The sequence below is a fragment of the Zootoca vivipara genome, chromosome 6, assembly GCF_963506605.1.
Source record: "Zootoca vivipara chromosome 6, rZooViv1.1, whole genome shotgun sequence".
In the NCBI taxonomy this organism is placed as follows: Eukaryota; Metazoa; Chordata; class Lepidosauria; order Squamata; family Lacertidae; genus Zootoca; species Zootoca vivipara.
Genome location: NC_083281.1, coordinates 84180394 through 84200146, shown reverse-complemented (window position 1 = coordinate 84200146; position 19753 = coordinate 84180394). Strand labels below are relative to the sequence as shown.

Genomic DNA, 19753 nt, shown 5'->3' with positions numbered 1-19753 from the left:
TGATTAGTTATTACACCTGCGGTGGGTCTGATTCAATTGGGGAAAATCATCTTTAATAGGTTAAAAGGTTTAGATCACCCGGCTTCCCCCTTAAAGTGGCTGTAGAGAGGGTATGATGGAGTGCGCTGTCATTACTAATTCATTTAAGAAAAGCAAGGGGGGATACAGTAAAGAACAGCATAAATGAGCCAATCCAATTTAGACATCAGGTAAAGGCAGCGAAACACCTTTTTAAAAAGCATGATAAATGAATTTGGGAGGGAGATGAAATTCACATTTTTTCCTCATTATTTTTTTAACGGGAAATTTGACCACCTCCCGGCATAGTTTGAGGGAAAGGGGGGGGTGGGAGGAGAAGAAGAAAACCTCACTTTTTAAAGTTTAGCACTCCGTCGTTCCAAATCATAAAATAATACAAAGCCCACCCACCTTTTCCCCCCAGCGCATAAAGTGCCACTTTGATCTTGTTTACGCCCCTCTTGATCTGCCTCGCTGGAAATGCCGGCGATAGGGAAATTACACATTTAAACGGCGCGGGTACCGCTGCGCCAGATGTAGGAAGGATAAACGGCACAAATTAATAACCTGGGGGTTGGCGGAGGTAAGGGGGAAATGTGCTGAACATGAAAGATGTCCGAGTAAGCAGACGCAGAGACGTGCCAACTTATCAAAAGCTACTTTGCCTTTATATTAATCTCCTGTTCCCTTTTTGGAATGCTTTCGACAGGAGTTCACTCTCTCCGCTGCCGGGGAATGAGCAATGGTGCCTGCCAAAATGTTTTTAAGGACCTAATGTCAGAACGTAAGAAGTGTCCTGCAGGATCAGGTCAAAGCCCCATCAAGCCCATCATCTGGTTCTTGTGGTGGTAACCCAGTTGGGAGAAGCCAGAAAAGCAGGACAGAACAGGTTAGTGTGACTGACGTCTAGATAGGTTGGTGCAGGGTAATTAGGCACCGTACAAAAATAAAAACAGGCTCTTGCTGTAGGGCATTAAGATCGTACAGGTTGCATATAAGAGCCCAGCTGGATCAGACCTTCTGGGTACAGAGCAGGTGCTCAGCTACCAAGTTACAGTCACAGGTTAAGTGGCCGAAATGAGAATGTGCTGGCTTAGACTCTGCAAGGAAAGAGCATTGGTTTTGCACAGAAAAGTTCCCTGCTTCAATCCCCAGCAGCTCCAGGCAGGGCTGGGAATGCCCCCTGCCTGAAATTCCAGAGTGCTGCTGCCATAAGTCTGAGATCAGTGGACCAACACTCTTTGAGTTGGTAAAAGGCTTGTCCTTGGTTGGAGCTCATGATTAGTGAGAAGAGAGCTTCACCATGAGTCCCAGTTCAAACAACACGCTAAGTCACAACTTGGTGAAACAACACGCTAAGTCAGACAGTGGTGAAAATGTAAGGTCAACCTGCTGGATCAGGGCAACCACAGCCCCCATTCAGCCTAGCATCCTCTTCTCATTGTGGCCTACCAGATCCCAGTGCGAAGCCTGCAGCTGGGCATGCACAACAGCACTGCAAATCCCAATTCACACACAAAAATTCTTCCAAGGCTGTACAGAGAGTTCTGACGAACTGCTAGTTTCCAAGCAAAAAACTTTGCAGAAGTGTCACCTCTGTTCCAAGAAATTAACCAAACCACCTCTGCTAGATGAAATCAACAGGAACAGTACTCTTCCCAGTTACAGGTAGGTAGCCGTGTTGGTCTGAGTCGAAGCAAAACAAAAAAATTCCTTCAGTAGCACCTTAAAGACCAACTAAGTTTTTATTTTGGTATGAGCTTTCGTGTTGGTCTTTAAGGTGCTACTGAAAGTACTCTTCCCAGTGTGTCTTTGGCTACACACACACAGAGAGAGATTTTTCTCATTAGTATTTTTTAAAGTGGTAGATACACTGCGACGGAGGAAGACGCAGCAGGCAAAAATCTACTTTTCAATAAAGCCATTCTATCAAAAAATGAAATCGCTCCATTAACGAGAGCTAAATTATTTAAAGGGCCTCCTCCATCATCTGTCTTATCTATTTGCTAAAGGTCTATTGATTGAAAATGACATTACAAAATTATAGCTAAGGAAGATTCTCTCCCTTCCCTCCCTCCCTCTCTCACACACACACATCTTTGCGAAAGATATCTGCAAAGTTGCTTCCTACAGCTTCAGCCAGTGTTATGTAATATCTCTAATTCCTCGGCAAAATCATCAAGTTTCTAGGCATCTGGAAAACTGCAGACTTTGGGCTGTGTGTGTGCAGTGACAGCTGAGGTAGAGTCAAAGGTGGTTGGTCTCTCTTCTCAGCAGAGTCAATGGAGTGGCCCTGCTTCCCTTCTCTCCCTCTGTTCTGCAGCCTGATGGAAACCTGTTCTCTTGCCCAGCAGAGATCTGAAGGCATGCCTCCCCAGTCCAAAGCAAGTCCTTCCTCCACTCCATTCCACTGGCACCTAAGATTACCCCATAAGGGACATGCGGGCAACACTGGCACTGGACATACTCAGCTCTTTACGGTATTTGTGCAAAAACCTAGATTCTCAGAACTGTAGAGCTGGAAGGGACCCGAGGGTCATCAAGTCCAACCCAATGCAGGAATCTCGATGCGCAGTTCTCCCCATCCAATTGGAAACCATACCAGACCCTGCTTAGCTTTACAAATGTGCTAGCAGTTTTGTTGCCGTAGCACTAGGCATGTTGTATTAAAAAGACAGCGATGTTTAACTGAAGATAAAACTTGTCACCAAGTCTGGCCACTGTGATTCATCCACTGTAACCTCAAGGCCAGTCTGCTGTAATGTGCTCTACGTGGGGCACAAAAATACTGAGCTAGATGGCTGGCCAGCAGCTTCTTGTTTCCTATGAAACCTATTTCTTTTGCAATTTGCAATCCCCTCCTGATGCTCACTAGGGTGGCCTATCGCCAGCCTCTCAGCCTCAACCTACCTCACAGAGTTGTTGTGGAGGTAAAAAGGGTTCAATCCACAATGGCATCGCCAGGCAGGGCTGGAAGGGATGCCTGCCTAAAACCTGCCAGTCAGTGTAGACAGTATTGAGCTAGGCGGACAATGGTCTGATTTGGTAAAAGGCAGCTTCCTCTGTTTTAAGGAAAGCAGTAGGGCATCTGCTTTTCCTGAAGGTCTGTAACCAAGAAGAGCCACTGCCAGCCAGGGTTAGACAATACTGATCTGCATGGACCAATGGTCCTCCAAACCTTGCAAGAAAGCTCTTAGTTGTTTGAACGTATCCGTATGCATTTCGAGAAAATGCACATTTTAAAAACGTATTTAGATGCATTTTTTTCTCTCGTTTGGATTTCCCCTTCTTAAACGCAGAAGAAATGAGAAGGAATGGTGGGAGACCATCTGCAAAAACGGAGCTGGTTGGAAACAGACAGACTCACCCATTTCTGTGTAAAATAGACATCTGACCCAAAATCAAACCCTTTGCTTCTTAAGCCTGGCATTAGGACGAAGGAAGAGGACGGTCCCCCACCCCACCCACCCCTTTCGAGCAGGGGAGAAAGAAAGTGCTGTGTTTTAAGTAAAAGACAGTGGGGGGTGGAAGGGAGAAGGAACATCCGTACTCTTGTCAGGACCAGCTTGACAAATACGGTCATCAGTGGCACACGGAAGTAGTTGCAAAGCAGCTGTTAATCAGGGAAACACATCGCAGAGCGCTGATGCCAGCACTCGTGAAAAAATGCAAGAGGCTAATTATGAAGCTATATATCTCGCTAAGGAGGCACCATTCCCGGAGATTCCAGATCAAGCTTTCAAAGAGTGAGAATCTTGAGCTAGGTGTGCACTTTATGCACACATAAAAAAGCCTTCCTGAAAACCCCGCAAGCTCGCCTCATAAGAATCTGCCTTCTTCCTTAAGTCAAGATTGCTGGTACATTCACCTCAATATTGTCTACACTGACTGCCAGTGGTTGAACTGAGGAGCAAAGCAGATGCTCTACCACTGAGCAGCACCCTTCCCATAAATTTGGGAATGTGGTAAGCTGCCTTATACTGAGCCCACGTAGTTCAGTGCTGTCTACACTAACTGGCAGCAGCTTTTGATGGTTTTACACAGGAGTCTGTCCCAGCCCTATCTGGAGATGCTGAAGCTGGGATCTTCAGCATGCAAAGCAGATCTATGGTTCTGTCCTTCTTCCCAAGAAAGGGACCTCCTGGGACTCAAACCTACGCTGCTACAGCAGTTCCTTAATCCCTCAGCCACACAATTCCCCATTTCAGTGGTAACTATTTTTTATTTGTTATTTGAAACCAAGGAGATTTGTGTATAGCAATCTCTTCTTAACTGAAGCTAACTTTCCATAAAGCATGGTTGCTACTATCATTCTATGCGAATGCTGCGTTGCTCTTGTTGCCTGGTATTAGCCTGGGCTTGCTTAAATCCCTGCCCGAATTGCCAAATAAGATGTCAGCATGCCAGATAGCGCCAGGTGTTCTACTTTTGAAACAAAAACCTAAGGATTGCCCAGCTGGCTCCGGCCCACTCTGCAACCTCTAGACGAAGTGGCAAAGCATGATGGCTCAATCACTCAGATCTGCAGAACTAGCAATTCTGCAATTGCCACACAACTGCCTGTTGCACGGTTGCAACAAGTGATTCCTTAAGTGTGGCAGAACCCACACCTTGGAACTCATTGCCTATTGAAATCAGGCTGACACAATCACTGTACACTTCTTCTTCTTCTTCTTCTTCTTCTTCCTCTTCTTCTTCTTCTTCTTCTTCTTCTTCTTCTTCTTCTTCTTCTTCTTCTTCTTCTTCTTCTTCTTCTTCTTCTTCTTCTTCTTCTTCACACCAGCTGAAGGAAAAAATCTGTTTGGGCAGGCCTGTACAGAAACATGATTTGATTACATCTGGGGGGGGGGGGGTATAAAAAAAATCCATCAGAGGTTTTATTGCGTTTAGATGCTTTTAACAGTTTTTAGGTGTTTTAAATACTTATTATTATTTTGGTTTTGGTTTTGTTTTAACCACAGGAGTATTTGAAGCCCTGGGCTCCTTTGGGAGGAAAAGCAGGGTATAAATTTAATAAAGAAATAAGCAGATAGGCTGTGCCAGTTCTGCCAGGGGCAGGAGGGGAGAGGAAACATACGTGATTAAAGGCTCCCCCACAATCAAAGAAAAAATCCTATGCAAGTCAAGGAGAGAGCCAGGACAGAGTCTTTCTCCTCAACATAATGCCTTCCTACATGCAAAGTTCTCCCCCCCCCCAAAAAAAATACGCTGTCATATTCAATCATGTGATGTCCCACCTGGAATCTAAGTCGTACAGTCCAAGAAGAAAGACCACTACCTCATCTGCTGTACGGATATCACAGGGCCTTATATTAAGCCAGGCATCCCCAAATTGCGGCCCTCCAGATGTTTTGGCCTACAACTCCCATGATCCCTAGCTAACAGGACCAGTGGTCAGGGATGGTGGGAACTGTAGTCCAAAACATCTGGAGGGCCGAAGTTTGGGGATGCCTGTATTAAGCCTTAAATCAGAGGAGGCTGATGTACTGCCTCTCCAGATGTTGTTAGGACTACAACTCCCATCATCCCTGAATGTTGGGAGGGCATCACGATGGCTACTCCCAATATAAATCAAAGGTTGCTCTACGTTCCCATCTTCACTATACATTTAAAGCAGTTTCATACTGCTTTAAACAGCCATAGCTGCAGTCTGCTAAGGGTACTGAGAGTTGTTGTTTTTGTTGCTCAGGTTTATTAAATTTCTATACAGTACCGTCCTTCGTCTGAAGATCACAGGGCGGCTTACAATATAAAATCACAAAAACACATGCCATAATAACAAGCAAAAATAATAACCCACCCACTTTTGAAATTGAAATAATATTGATAGAACTGAAGAGTTGGAAGAGACTGTGCAGGAATCTTTCACCCAGCCTTGGGCTCGAACTCACAACCCTGAGATTCAGGGTCTCATGCTGTACTGACTGAGCTCAATATCATTATCACAGGTGGAATTTGAGAATAAATCTGCTTGTTTTTACTATATTAAATGTTTAATTAGGAGATCCCATATTCCCCTCACAGAGCTACACTGGGTGACCTTGGGCTGGTCACTCTCTCACTCTCAGGCTAACCTACCTCACAGGGTTGTTGTGAGGATAAAAGGGGAGTGTGCATTCCCTGACCTTCTTGGAAGAATGATTTTTTTTTAAATAAAAAAATAGCAAATTACCTAAATTAATGGGGCCAATTTTAAATTGGGGGGGCTGAACATTAAGAGTCTGTATATATTTTTTAAAACTGTTCTCTTGTAGCTGTGACAAGGAAGAAGACAGAAAACATTAAGAGACGGTTCTGTGCTTCTAACATTGTGGTATATTTTGTTTACCAACCTTGTGGGGGCGGGAGTTAGCTTGCACTTCCTTCCATATTTCAAAAATACAGAGGGTCCAGGCAATATGTACATTTATTTAAACTTAATGGATTAATCACTCAATTAATCAGTCGGAAGGCAGATGACTAATCAAGTAAATAATCTCCATTTGGTTTGTTAAATAGCCCCACTAATAGCCACAGCCCTTCATATTATCATCTTCTAACGCTTTAAAAAGCTATTTATGCATCCTGCGGCATCCTGCAGCCATGAGTATCATTGATTAATTAGGTGTTGCCTGAAATGGTAGCCATTTCTACGGATCTTCTCCTCAAGCCCCCTGCCCTATCAGTTTTAGCAAATTACTCTGGTGGATAGCATTCTGAGCAGACAGCAAGTTGTTTTTCTCCCTGCTAGGGAATCCATCTATCCCAGCTTCCTGGTTCCAACAGAGGACAGCCCAACTGGGCAAGAAGGAATATATACCTTGCTCTCCTGTTTGCCCTCAACCTGTGATATCTGAACACAGAGGCTCCCATTCCTAACAGTTTCTTGTATTACGTAACTTACAAGATCCTAACAACTCAGAGTCTAGGATACTTCGATGACCAGTTGGTTACTTGCCCAATCACTGGGTTCTTTGTGGGGAGTCGCTGCTAATAGTTCCCCCACGGCTCAGATGCAGGGCTCATATCCACCAGGAACCTTGTGTTCAGTATTGGGGACCCAATTTAATGGCGCTCACTTCCAGCTGAGGTCAGACAGGCCCCATCTCCCTGTCGAACTTCCTGTGCCTGCTGGAGACTTATTTGTTCCAGAAAGCTTTTTAATGGATCCCTGATTTCATAGATCTAAAACTCTCTCTCTTTGTACGCCGTTTAGAGGCGGGAGTAATTAAGTGGTTATATAAATTGTCAAAATTAACGACAACAACAACAATCATGGCAAAAAAGATCATTATTATTATTACTGTATTATAATTGCATTTTTATCTCATAGCTCAAGATGGTATGCACGGCTCTCCCCGTCTTCATTTTATCCTCACAATAACCCTGTGTTATTGTTGAAGTCCAATGACATCTGGATGGCCACTGTTTTTCCCATCCTCCTCCTATTATATTTATTTATATTTATATTTTACCTGTCCTCCTTGGAGCTCAAGGTGGTGTACATAATTCACTGCCTCCCCATTTTATCCTCACAACAACCCTGTGAGGTAGGCTAGGCTGTAAGGCAATGACTGACCAGAGGTCACTCAGTCAGCTTCATGGCTGAGTGGGGATTCGAATCACACTACACTGGCTTTCTGCTACACGTAAACCAAACATAATTATCAGCAGAGATGGTCCCTAGTAAAACCTATTATTGGTCTTTCAATGTGGGTGGAGTGTTTCGGAACACAGCAGTCTGCACGCTCACACAGAAGTAAGCTCACTGATTTCAATGGGAATTATTGTACAGAGTGTCTCAAATACGGAGAGGGTTGTTTTGCCCCAGGCTAAGCAGAAGGAAGCCTTTCAGATGATCCCAGCTTCGAAGTAAATGTGTTTGGAGGACTTAGCAATCACATCAGAGTTCCTGAAAATGTTTTAAAACACTTTAAAGAATTCATTATGCTAAATGGAAAGCCAGGTTGAACCCAAAACGTTCCTCATGTTTATGGGAAAACTTCACAGAATTAGAGAAGGCAGGGTGGGAGACAAAACTTTTTTTATAGAAAAGTGGTCTTTTAAACACATTTTGGATTAAAACTGTTGAGGGTATCATCCAGACTAATGAGTTATTGGGAACGTTGTGGAACTGAATAGCAGGGGCTTAGTGGGATGTGGTGTTATAAAGTCATGTATTCATATTAATGCATTGTATAATCACAGGGTCATATCCAATGCTAGTCCTACCCAGAACAGACCCATAGAAATTAATGCCCACTATTTGCAATAGGTCTATGCAGAGTAGGGCACTGGATACAGCTCTAAGGATATTTGTAATTGACTAACTTTTACTGAGAACGGACTCACAGATTGATGGCTATGGCTTGGACCTATTAATTTCAGTGGGTCTACTCTGAGCAAACGTTAGCTGAATACAGTTTTATGCATTTAATTTGTATTTTCAGAAAGATTTCTAATATTTTAGAACATTTGCAATGACGATATAAGAACAATACGTGGGTTTACTGTTGCAGCATATGGATTATTTTTGCATATAGATTTGTGAATTTTGTGTGTGTGTGTGTGTGTGTGTGTGTATGCATGCGCACGAGCACGCTAGTACTCATTCACAATAAGTGTTGTGGGTGCCAGCCTAGAAGAGCTGTCATTATTATTATTATTATTATTATTCTGCCCTTCATCAAAAGATCTCAGGGCGGTTCACAAGATAAAAATACAAGATAAAAGCACAAAAAAATATTCAAAACAAAAGCAACGAAACAATACACACACACCCAAAAAAAACCCACATTTACAAGGCTGTAGAATATTAATCAGGGACCCAGGTGGCGCTGTGGGTTAAACCACTGAGCCTAGGGATTGCTGATCAGAAGGTCGGCGGTTCGAATCCCTGTGATGGGGTGAGCTCCTGTTGCTTGGTCCCAGCTCCTGCCAACCTAGCAGTTCAAAAGCACGTCAAAATGCAAGTAGATAAATAGGAACCGCTACAGCGGGAAGGTAAACGGCGTTTCCATGTGCTGCTCTGGTTTGCCAGAAGCGGCTTTGTCATGCTGGCCACATGACCTGGAAGCTGTACGCCGGCTCCATCGGCCAGTAACGCGAGATGAGCGCCGCAACCCCAGAGTCGATCATGACTGGACCTAATGGTCAGGGGTCCCTTTACCTTTACCTGGAATATTAATCAGCCAAAGAGACCTGTTTGAAAAGAATGCTATTTATAGATAAATATTTGACACACAAAACTAAGTTATACTCAGAGCAGACCAGCTAAAATCAATGGATCTAAGACAGTCATGTCCATTCCCTTCAATGGACTAGCACTGCATACAACGCAACACGGGCAGAAAAAGGAATCCTGTGTTATCTTAAAGACTATCATATATACATTCTTTGGTGGGCTACTAGATCCTGGGTCCTGGACTCTGGACCAACCTTTAAATGTGACAGGTTACGGAAAAGTACTAGATGAGAGGGGAGGAATAAAGGAAGACTCTAGTCTTCCGAGGGATAGGCAAGACCGCCGGATACCTAGTTCATAATCTCCATCCCGGAGGAGGAATAACCTTGGGAAGGAATGAGATTCAGGGGAGCATCGCTCAAGCAAAGAGCTGGTGCTCCCCCTAGCCACCGCCGTGGGGAAGTGTGCCCTCTTGTCACCTGCCGGTGGAAAGAGAGAGGGAGAGAGAGAGGTGGAAAAAACGCAGCCCAAATTAAGTGTTTTCACTCGGTGGAAATGAAATGTTTTGCAAGATGAAACAGAAATAAAATTGTGGTTTTAGGTAATTACTAGTTGGCATTTACATATCACAGGCTGGTTCAACACCTATTCATTTTCCTCTTTTATTTTCAATTTTTTAAAATTGCTCATTAAAACCTAGCATATGACAGGGACATGGGAGAGAAAGGAGAGGGTGTATTGGGGGGGATTATTCTCCTTTTCGTATGCAGTTTTTATTATTTTATTATTATAAAGTACTACAAAAATCCCCAGATCTTCTTTAAATACAGTTTATCTCTAATGATCATAGACAGGCACCACTTAAAGGCTGCGATCCTGCAACAGACATTTTACCTGGGAGCAAGCCCCCTTTAAAATTCAGTGGGACTGACTTCTGAGTTAGAGAGAGGTAGGATTGAGCTGTTGAAGGTTCCCTGGGATTGTGCCACAAGGTGGGGGTGGGGTGGGGTGCTGTGGCGGGCAATGCCTTCCCCTCTCACAGCTACACTCAATTAAGATTAAGAAGAGGGGAGAAAGGTAAGCTGTCGCTCTCACCCTGCAAAATCTGGGTTTTATTCTGGGACCAAGCCAGCTTCTGCAGTCTACTGCCTAGCAGTGAGTAAATAATAATAATAATGCAATTTTCCCACCTGCTTCTCCAAAGCAGTAAAAAATATAAGGTACAATGGTGACCCATTTGGGGAGGGGAAAATAAAATCCAAGCAGCAGCAACAGTATAAAACTTCTCAAAAATAAACAAGAGCACACTTCTGAGTTCAGCAGGGCTCTTCATCAGGCTGAATATTAAGAAGGAACGCAGGAGCAAAGGAACCCCATGACTCAGAACTACCATAAACCCTGCACAGAACGAAGCGAGAGGTCATAAACGTTTGACCTTTAAAAAAAGAAAGAAAGCACGCCTAGTTGTCAGTCAGCTGACATTACCCAATGGCCAAGTGCCATCAGCTAATGGTCGGGGTTCAATTCTGCTCGGTTTGACTACACACGCCAGTTTCCTGAAAGCAGAAAGCAGTATTTAACACGTATACAGTCTTCTGGGTTTCTGGGGTGTATTTCCTGTTGTTATTCTGTCTCTCACAGCTACAATAAACCTACCATTAAAATTATGGACTGGTGATTTCTTCTTCAGAGGGCAAACAGGCAAATTTAGCAGGGGATCAAATACTTCCCCCCCCCCACTGTATCCACAGTCCATTAGTAGATGAGCGGATGGTTAAATCCTGTTCTGTTACCCCCGCCTCCCCATCCCTGTGAGTCCCCGACTTTTACAGGTGGGTGGTCCTGCCAGTCACCTGATGTCAGTATGAGAGCAAATGATTGGGAGGGAAGTAGTCCTGCCCCCTGTCGAAGTTGGCCCGCAGGGTGGGAGGAAGAAAAGATCTGAGGCCCACAGCTCAAAAATATTCCACACCCTTGAGATAGGGGGAATTTTCCGCTACTAGTATGTGCTGAAATCGTTATTATTTTGAATGCTCCCTCCAAAATGCCCCTTGCATTATGTAATCGGATATACTGGAAAGTGGGCTTTCCATGAAGGGTTTTCTCCCGATCTGATGCTAGCATTCCTATACTGTATGTCAGATGTTTCTAAACAGATTTATTTGTTTTAAAAACTCTCGCTTTTGCCATGTGTCCTAATGAAAGGATAAAACATATGATAAAAAACCATTTGAAACATGGATTAATTGAGCATTAAATAAGAAAAAAGAGAAGCAGAAGCAATCCTCCACTTGCAGCGGGACGTGGTACAGTCCTGTCTGCAACCTTCAGGACTCTACCACCTCAGTTCATTGCATGCACAACAGACCAGGCCTAACTCTGTAGGGTTTCGCACATGGTGGAGCGCCATTCCCTCACTCCAATACAGCAACACACAGCAGAATGACCAGTCTCTCATAGGAGGCTGCCTGCTGCCTCTCTGTGCGAGTTGCAGCTCTTGTCTGCTTCCCTCAGAGCAGTTCTGGTAAAAGTGAACTGGTTTGGCTCTCATTAGAAGTAATTTACCTACTCCATAGCTCCTTCTTTGCACAACACTATACATGTTTAGTCAGAAGGAAGTCCCACTGAGCAAAATGGGACATATTTAGGCTGCAATCCTCTATGCATTTAACTAGAAGCCCCCACTGAAAGCAATAGCGGTCCCTTCTGAGTAAACGTGTTGGAAGCTGTTGGACGCTTATCACAGCTCCCTCCCTCCCTATACTTCACAAGTCTTTATTTAAAACAAACGCAGAGTGTTTCATAGCTCCAGTTTGCATGTTTTATACTTGTTTGTTTTCTTCTTTAAACTGTTATCCTGATGCGCTTCAGGGCATAAAACATCCACGAGAGAAGATGACATGATATAGACTAATATATTTTAAGGTCTATTGTGTAAATATGTATTTAGGGAATTCTAAAGCAGGGCATTATTGACCCAAGTCTCTCTTAAAACACTTTGATATATATTTAAATATGTGGAGGGGGGTGCAGAGTCCCTCCTTGAACAACAGCATGATTTTTTTTTTTTGCAGAGTAGCCACATTTCAAAAGTGAAATATCTTCCACCCATCTTCAGATTTTATAGGCCCAGGGTGGAACATAAGAGATTGATTATCAAAATCTTTCTTTAAAGAACAAAAAGGTTCTTTGGGGGGAAGGCAGGGAATGAAGTTGCTGCGGAAGGTGGGGTTACTTAAGCTGCCCTGAACCCATTAAAAGCAGCAAAGAGGGAGTCTCCCCACCCCCTCAAAAATGCTATGTAGTCTATACCTGCAAACACAACCCAAACAGAAGAGCACTCTCTCCTCTCATGGTTTCTGGCAAGTAGCATACTGAAGCATAGCTGCCTCTAACCAGGGAGGCAAAGCATAACTTTCGTGGCTAGTAGCTATTGATGACTGCCTTCTCCTACACAAATTTGTCCAATCCTCTTTCAAAGCCGCTCAAGTTGGTGGCCACTGCTGCCTCTTGCAGGAGTGAGTTCCACAGTTTAACTAGAAGAACGCAAGAGTCCAGCTATACCCAGAGAGCACCCGGCCCTCGCTCTAACATGGCACGTTAAGGGCAACCAAGCCCAGCCTGTGCCCATGCAAGCCGCCTTCTCTTTGCCTGCCCAGGCCGGCTCCAAAACGAGGCAAGGTAGGATGAGTAACGGGCTTGTAGGGCTGTCGGCCGCGCTGTAAATATTCCATGAATGAATGGACTCCTTCAGCCTCCCACGAGGGCCATCCGGCATCTTTTATGGCCATTACGTTCAACTATTCTTTAAAAAACCAAAGACCTGTCATGATAACCTGACCAGGGAGGGAGAGAAAGGGCTCCATCAAAAGGCAGCAAACCAGACTCTCCGGGAGGCAGGGAGCGCAAGCTTCCTCTCCTCAGCACCCATGCAAAAATCACACACACAACTGTCCACAGTCAAATTCAGGTGCTCTGAAGCAGCACAGACACAGGCTCAAAGCCCTGTTGACCCTTGCTCCCCATGCAGAGATCTCGGTCCGAAACCGTTCATTCCCAAAATGATGCATCATGGCACACAAGGGAGAGACATTAGCGTGCTGCATGTAAAGATTGCTGCAAATTCAGGAGGATGTTGGGTGATTCATTTGGGGTTGGGTGGAAGGCAGGCTAGCCCCCGCAGTCTACGCGTACACGAAAGAATGAGGATTTGGGAATGCGAGCAAGGTTAGAGAATTTGGGTGGATGGAGCAAAGCATTGAAAAAAGTGTGCTAATAACAAACCACTCTTTGCAAAACAACAACAACAAACCACTCTTTGCAAGAAGAAACATAGGAAGCTGTCTTATACCATTAGGCCGTCTAGGCCAGTGCTGTCTGCACAGACTGGCAGCAGCACTCCTGAAATTCAGACAAGAGGATGGTTCAGACCTGGGACCATCCATGTGCAGAGTAGAGGCTCTGCCACTGAGATACTTTTCACCTAGAAAGCTAGCACATCAGGGAGAAAGGTCACATGGTCCATTACCTCATTCTCTGTGGACAGTCTTGGTCTATTTCTGCTTGCCTTCCACACAGACAAGGGTTACCCTCTCCGGGCCTAAGCAGAGATGCTGCAGCATTATCCGTGCTCGGAGGAGACTGCCTGTTGTGCTTCTGCATGAGTCCCTGCTCTGCTATTGTCTTCTTTCAATCAGTTGCTTCTGGGGCCAGATTATTCTGCATCTCTGTATCAGGCAAGGCTGGGTCATCCACAGCAGGGCGATCTGTCCTTGGAAAAATCCACCTGCCGCACCACTGCATGACACCAGGCTTTGAATTTGTTTCCTTCCAGACAGAAGGCACTTTCAGATCAGCAGGTGACCCACATAGAAAAACAGGTTGAAGGTTGATTTGTGGACTGGTGGGTCTTACTCTTACACACAAACTCCAAATATAAAGCATTCCATGCCACTAACATCACAAATTTGGGGAACCGGTTTCAACAAAAGGGATTGAGGCCCTTGCAAAACGAGAGTGAGAGAGAAAGAGAGAGAGAGAGAGAGAGCAGGTCTTGCATGCAAAGCACTATTTGTGTGTGTGTGTGTGTGTTTGTGTGTGTTTTTCATTTTCCCAAACCTTGAAGCAGTCAGCACATGTCAAGCATTATTACAATTACACTTTTTACCTACTAAAAAATTAATAACCAATTATCTTCTTCAGGGAGGGAGGGAGGCCGGCAGGTCCTTTACCTACACAAGAAGCACTGCGAGGCACCAGCAGATTAAAGACACGCATCATATATTTACAGAGGACTGCTACCTGGGTACAAGGATTCAGCTCATACAGCATTGTTTGGATGTAAAACAAACAAACAAACCCAAAACCAAAAGAACAATGCAGATTATTCTGTTAGCAAAGACAAGAACAGTCCTTCTGTTTTGGGGCTGGCAGGCAACTTCCTTCCAAATTTATCAAGACAAGATCCTAGTCCTTATGCTTTTATTAAAGTTTTCCATCCAGGTACACAAGGTGTATCCAATGCTAGTCCTACTCAGAAGACACCCACTGAAATGAATGGGCATGACTAACTTCAGTTCATTCATTTCAGTGGGTCTACTCAGAGTTGGGTGCAGTTCCAAGGTCTGCTTGAAGGCGAATAATCAGAATTTGGAAGGAGAAATTGTGTGGGCAGAAAGGCCAGCAAAAGTATTTGTGTAGGAGCAGCAATATGTGGATGGAGCTCACTGTAGCCCCATCCACATCTCATCACAAGCCCCACCCATACCACAAACAGGTGATGTGCCACACCCATATTTCATAAAACACCCCACCCAGAAAGGAAGGTACTGCCCACAGTCCACAGTACAAAGTATGACCTTACCCCATATTTGCCCACTCGGCCGCTAGAGTTTGGAACTGGCACAGTTACAGGTGCCACGTAATACTTGTTCAGCACTCATAAAAAGCAATGTTTTAGTGTGGCAGAACACTAGACTTTGGAACTCCCTGCCTATTGACACCAAGTATACTCTTTTCAGTGCCTGCTAAAAACATTTTTGTTTAGGCATCCCTATCCAGACATGTATAATGCTGACATGTGTTTTGAACTGGTTTTTAGCTTATCCTTGATTTTAATTTTTTTTTGAAGTTTTCAAGTTGTTGCTTTTAACTTTTTTCCCTGTTGATAATTCCATTGGTTTATACTTTTCTGTAAACCAGAGGTGTGTTCCCCACCCCGCCTTATTCTCAAAGTCAACCCTTCGCCCCAAACGGGGCACCATCCTTTCATTTGGACACAAGTTCTCTATTGGGTCCAGGAGCACCATCGCTAAAAGGTTTTGATTTTCCTTCTCTCCCTTCCTTTCCTTTTTGTATTTCTTCTAAAACAGCCCCCACGCCTCAGCATTCTCATCTATGCCACCCCATCAATGGTAACCCAATTTGAATGCCTCCAAGCTCTGTCTGGAGGGCTTGCTGGAGAAATCAACGCTTTTTATCTTAAAGATTATGGTTCGCTGCTTGGCTGAGTATCCATTTTTGCAAATATATATATATTATTATTATAATTGCAATGGAGGATCTGATGCTTTTCACTCTTCTGACCTCCCAAAATGAAATCTCACATTTGGTGGTGGGGTTGGTTACCTCCTGTCCTTACTTTCCTGCAGGAAAATCTCCGCCCCGCCCCCCAAACCCACTGCCTGGTTCTCTTTCTCTCTCTCTGCCTGGCCTTGTCCAACTCTTTTTAAGCCATGCAAAGATTTATTAACATTTACAGTAAAAACAAATAAAATAAAAAAAATGCTGAAGTAAGAAACGCGGTGAGGTAAGGGCTGCAAGCTGCTAGCACCATTTATCTGCGGAAATCCAATTAGCACTCGAGTGCCAAAGATACCTGGAAAAGCGCTCCCAATCGAATCAAAAAATGATACAAAAACATTAACCTGATGGGCTTAAAAAGTCCACATTTAAAACATTTAAAGTAATAAAGGCCCTTTTATTGAGTCTTTTCTATATTTCATTACGGTCCAAATTGACCAAATGCACTTTTCCAAGGCTGAGGTTTTGTTTTTAGATTTTTATTCATTTATTTTTTTGAAAAAAACCAAGCCTCTTACATCGAATGTTGTTGGGTGTTTTTTTTTTGCAAGGGGGGGGGACTGGCCTCTCTTGCTAGGTTTTAATGCTCAAGCAGAAACAGCATTTTCATTGTTGTAATCTTTAAAAAGTAAAGTAAAGTAAATACAACAGAAATAGGAATTATTTCTAACAAGGAGAATGAAAGCATAGAATCAAAGAATTGTAGAGTTGGAAGGGATCTGGGGGGTGGGGGTGTTATCCAGTCAAACCCCCTGCAAATAACTGAAGTAGCAGAGTATGAGAAATTTATTTTTGGTACCCATTTTTATTATTAGCATATTTATTTAATGAAATGCATCCACTGCTGGATTGCCAAATAAATAAAAAAGATCCTCAAAGTCATTTACAAAAATAACAAAACAATAAAATTATGGGTGAAAACAGTTAAAACATCCCAAAACTAAAACCAGCAATGAATTAAAAACAGGTGAAATCACACATCAGCATTATCCATATCTGCATATCCAGGTAGGCTTGAATAAACAAAAATGTTTTTTAACGAAAAAGAGTACAGTAATGGCACCTGCCTAATGTCAATAGTCAGGGAGTTCCAAAGGGCAGGTGTCGGGAGACCTCCAACTAACACGTCCCATCAGCATAAGGATTTCCTGCTTGCACAGTGGGTCTTTCCCCCATGTCCTTCTCAACTCTGCTCTGGATGGTTTGGGGAACCCTTAGAACAGCCTGGTTTAAAGATAAGGGTCTGTAAATAAGGAGCCCAAGAGCCCTGAAGCTCCGAGCCAACCTGGTCAGCAGAAGGGGTAGGCACACAAGTCTTGCGCATGATGGCGAGAGGCACCATATTCTATCGGAATTATAGGGATGTAGCCAACTGAGGCCCCAGCCACATTACACATTTAAAGTGGAATCAAACCACTTTTATCATGACTTTCCCCCAAAGACTCCTGGGTGCTGGGAATTGTAGCTTTGTGAAGGGTGAACTACAGTTCCCGGGATCCTTTGGTAGAAGTCATGTGCTTTAAATGGTTGCGACCTTGGAAGAGACAGTTTCCCTTCTTGCTCACCCACAGCGAAAACAGAATGCCTCTTCTAGCATCATCTTAGAAGAAAAAACAGGGTTGTTTCTCCCTCTCCCTTGCACACACACAGAGAAGCTGATCTAGAAGAGGCACTCTGCCTGCTCTCACTCTCTCACAAGCACACAGGAGAATGCATCTTTTAGCTTAATACTAAAAGAGGCATTCCCCCCCCCCACTCCCACACACAGAACACCTTTTTTAGCCGTACCTTAAAGGTGACATGCATGGGGTGTATTGGGTGTTAGGGGAGGGTAGTACTTCTGGTGGGGGACATGTCATGCCCCTTCTGGAGTAGATTGTCCACCTTTGGTCCCCACCCTGCACTCGTCTCTCACCTGCGGCTCCTGGAAGCTGTCAGCATGTGACAGCATCCACTCCCTGGGAACTGGCTTCAACTGGCCGGTTAAACCAGGTGACAGTAGCTGATGGGTCTCAAACCCTACGTGACTTAGGGACTTCCCCTGCATGTGAAGACAGGCTTTGGCGGATTGAGCAAAAGAGACCAACAGTGGGTCCAACAGTGAAGGCGGTTTTCTACACGTGCTGTAGAGGGAAGTGAGGGGCAAATGGGGCTCATAAAAACAGGAAGGTAGCACATCTAGGAGAAGGAAAACTCTGACCCTAAACCTCCACTGCCTAGAGGGATATCTTCGGGAGGAGAAAAGGCTAAGGACGAAATCCTACACACAAATCCAGAATGGAGCCCCTAAGATGGCTGCATAGCACTTTGGACAAGAGGGGGCTCTTGTCGTCTGGGCAGCCCAGGACCTCCATACACACTGCCCAGGCTTGCACCCTGGGAAAGTCACTTTGGTGCTGCTAGCTAATGGTTGGATTGGCACACCCACACCCAAGGCGCACACCACTGTCTCTCGAGACAGATGGATGCCAGCAACAAATATGTGGCAATCCTTCTGCCCGCCCCCCCAAGCACACAGAAGACAGAATGCGTTTTTTACCCTAATCTAAGAGGCGGCATTTCCTTTTTCCTCATGTAAAGGAGGAGATGCCTCTTCTCAGGGGTAGCTTCCCAGCTATCGTTTTTGCATTAAAAGAAACATTTTTTAAAAATGCTGCCTTGCTAATGTGGAACACCTTTTTTTAAGCCAACTAAAAGGCTTTTAATTGGACTAATCTAACCAATTAACTCACTGCAATCCTTAGCTGCTGCTTCTAAAATCACTTCTGTGTTTTTAGAATGTTTTGCAGGAAACCGCTCCTGTGAAACCCCTCTGACTAATCAACAGCTTTGGATTTTCACCACTTGCTTAAAAAACACATTTCTTTTAGTCAGGCATTTCCAGCCCAGCACCAGCTTTTAACGAACCTCAGAACATTTCATTCATTCATATATAAATATATGTGTGTGTATAAATACACACACACATATGTATGTATGTATTGTTGCAGCTTTGTTGCCTTATAATCATTCTGGTGAAAGGCGACAGATAAGTGATTTTAAATATGCAAACAAATATAAAATATTGTACATTTGAGCATTCAAAGTGCTTTACAGTTATTATCATGTTGTGATAGTTGCAAAAAACCCTGTAAGGCAGGTTCCCCAGTTCGATCTCCAAGTAAGTGTCCTCTGCCTGAAATCCTTGGAGAGATGCTGCCAGTCAGTTGTAGACCAGTGTTTCTCAAACTTGGGTCTCCAGCTGTTGTTGAGCTATAACTCCCATCATCCCTGACCACTACGGATGATGGGAGTTGTAGTCCAACAACAGCTGGAGACCCAAGTTTGAGAAACACTGGAGCAGACAATACCAAGGGTCTGGTTAGGTATAAGGTAGCTTCCTGTGATCCACCTTGCATGCAGAATCATAGAATAATAGAGTTTTAGAGTTGAAAGGGGTCACAGGGGTCATCTAGTCCAACCCCCTGCAATGTAGAAATATTTTGCCCAATATGGGGCTCAGACTCATGCTCTACCGACTGAGCTACCCCAGTAGGATAGAAGAACCCCAACATCTCCAGGTAGGGCACAGAAAGATTCACTGGCTGAGATCCCAAAGGGCTGCTGCCATTCAGTGTTCACAATACTGAGCTCAATGGATCAGATGTCTGCCTTGGTAAAAGGCAGCTTCCTATGAAAGGGGAGGAGAGGAAGGTGAAGAAAGAAAACAGGTTCCAACAACCCACCCAGCGTAGCTCAGTCAGTCCACTGAGTGGAGGGAAATCAGAAAGAGAAATCGTTAGCTAGTCCACAGTGCATCTATGCTTGGAGATCAATTCATTTACCACTGGCCCTGTACATTTACAGAAAAGTACTTCTGATATAATAAAAGGGCTCATAAACACGCAGAAATTGGGTTAGGCCCGTTTCGAATTCCTGCCAAACAACGGCTCAGAAAAATGAAGCTCTATTTTAATTAGGTGGACTTCCAACGAGTGATTCGATCAGGGC

The 19753-nt window shown here is 44.2% G+C and overlaps 1 protein-coding gene across 2 annotated transcripts in view; it reads right to left on the bottom strand.

Moving 5' to 3' along the window:
* Positions 1 to 19753, bottom strand: part of PEX14 (peroxisomal biogenesis factor 14) — a 116640-nt gene that overhangs the window by 63353 nt on the left and 33534 nt on the right. The gene's annotated exons all lie outside the window — the stretch shown is intronic.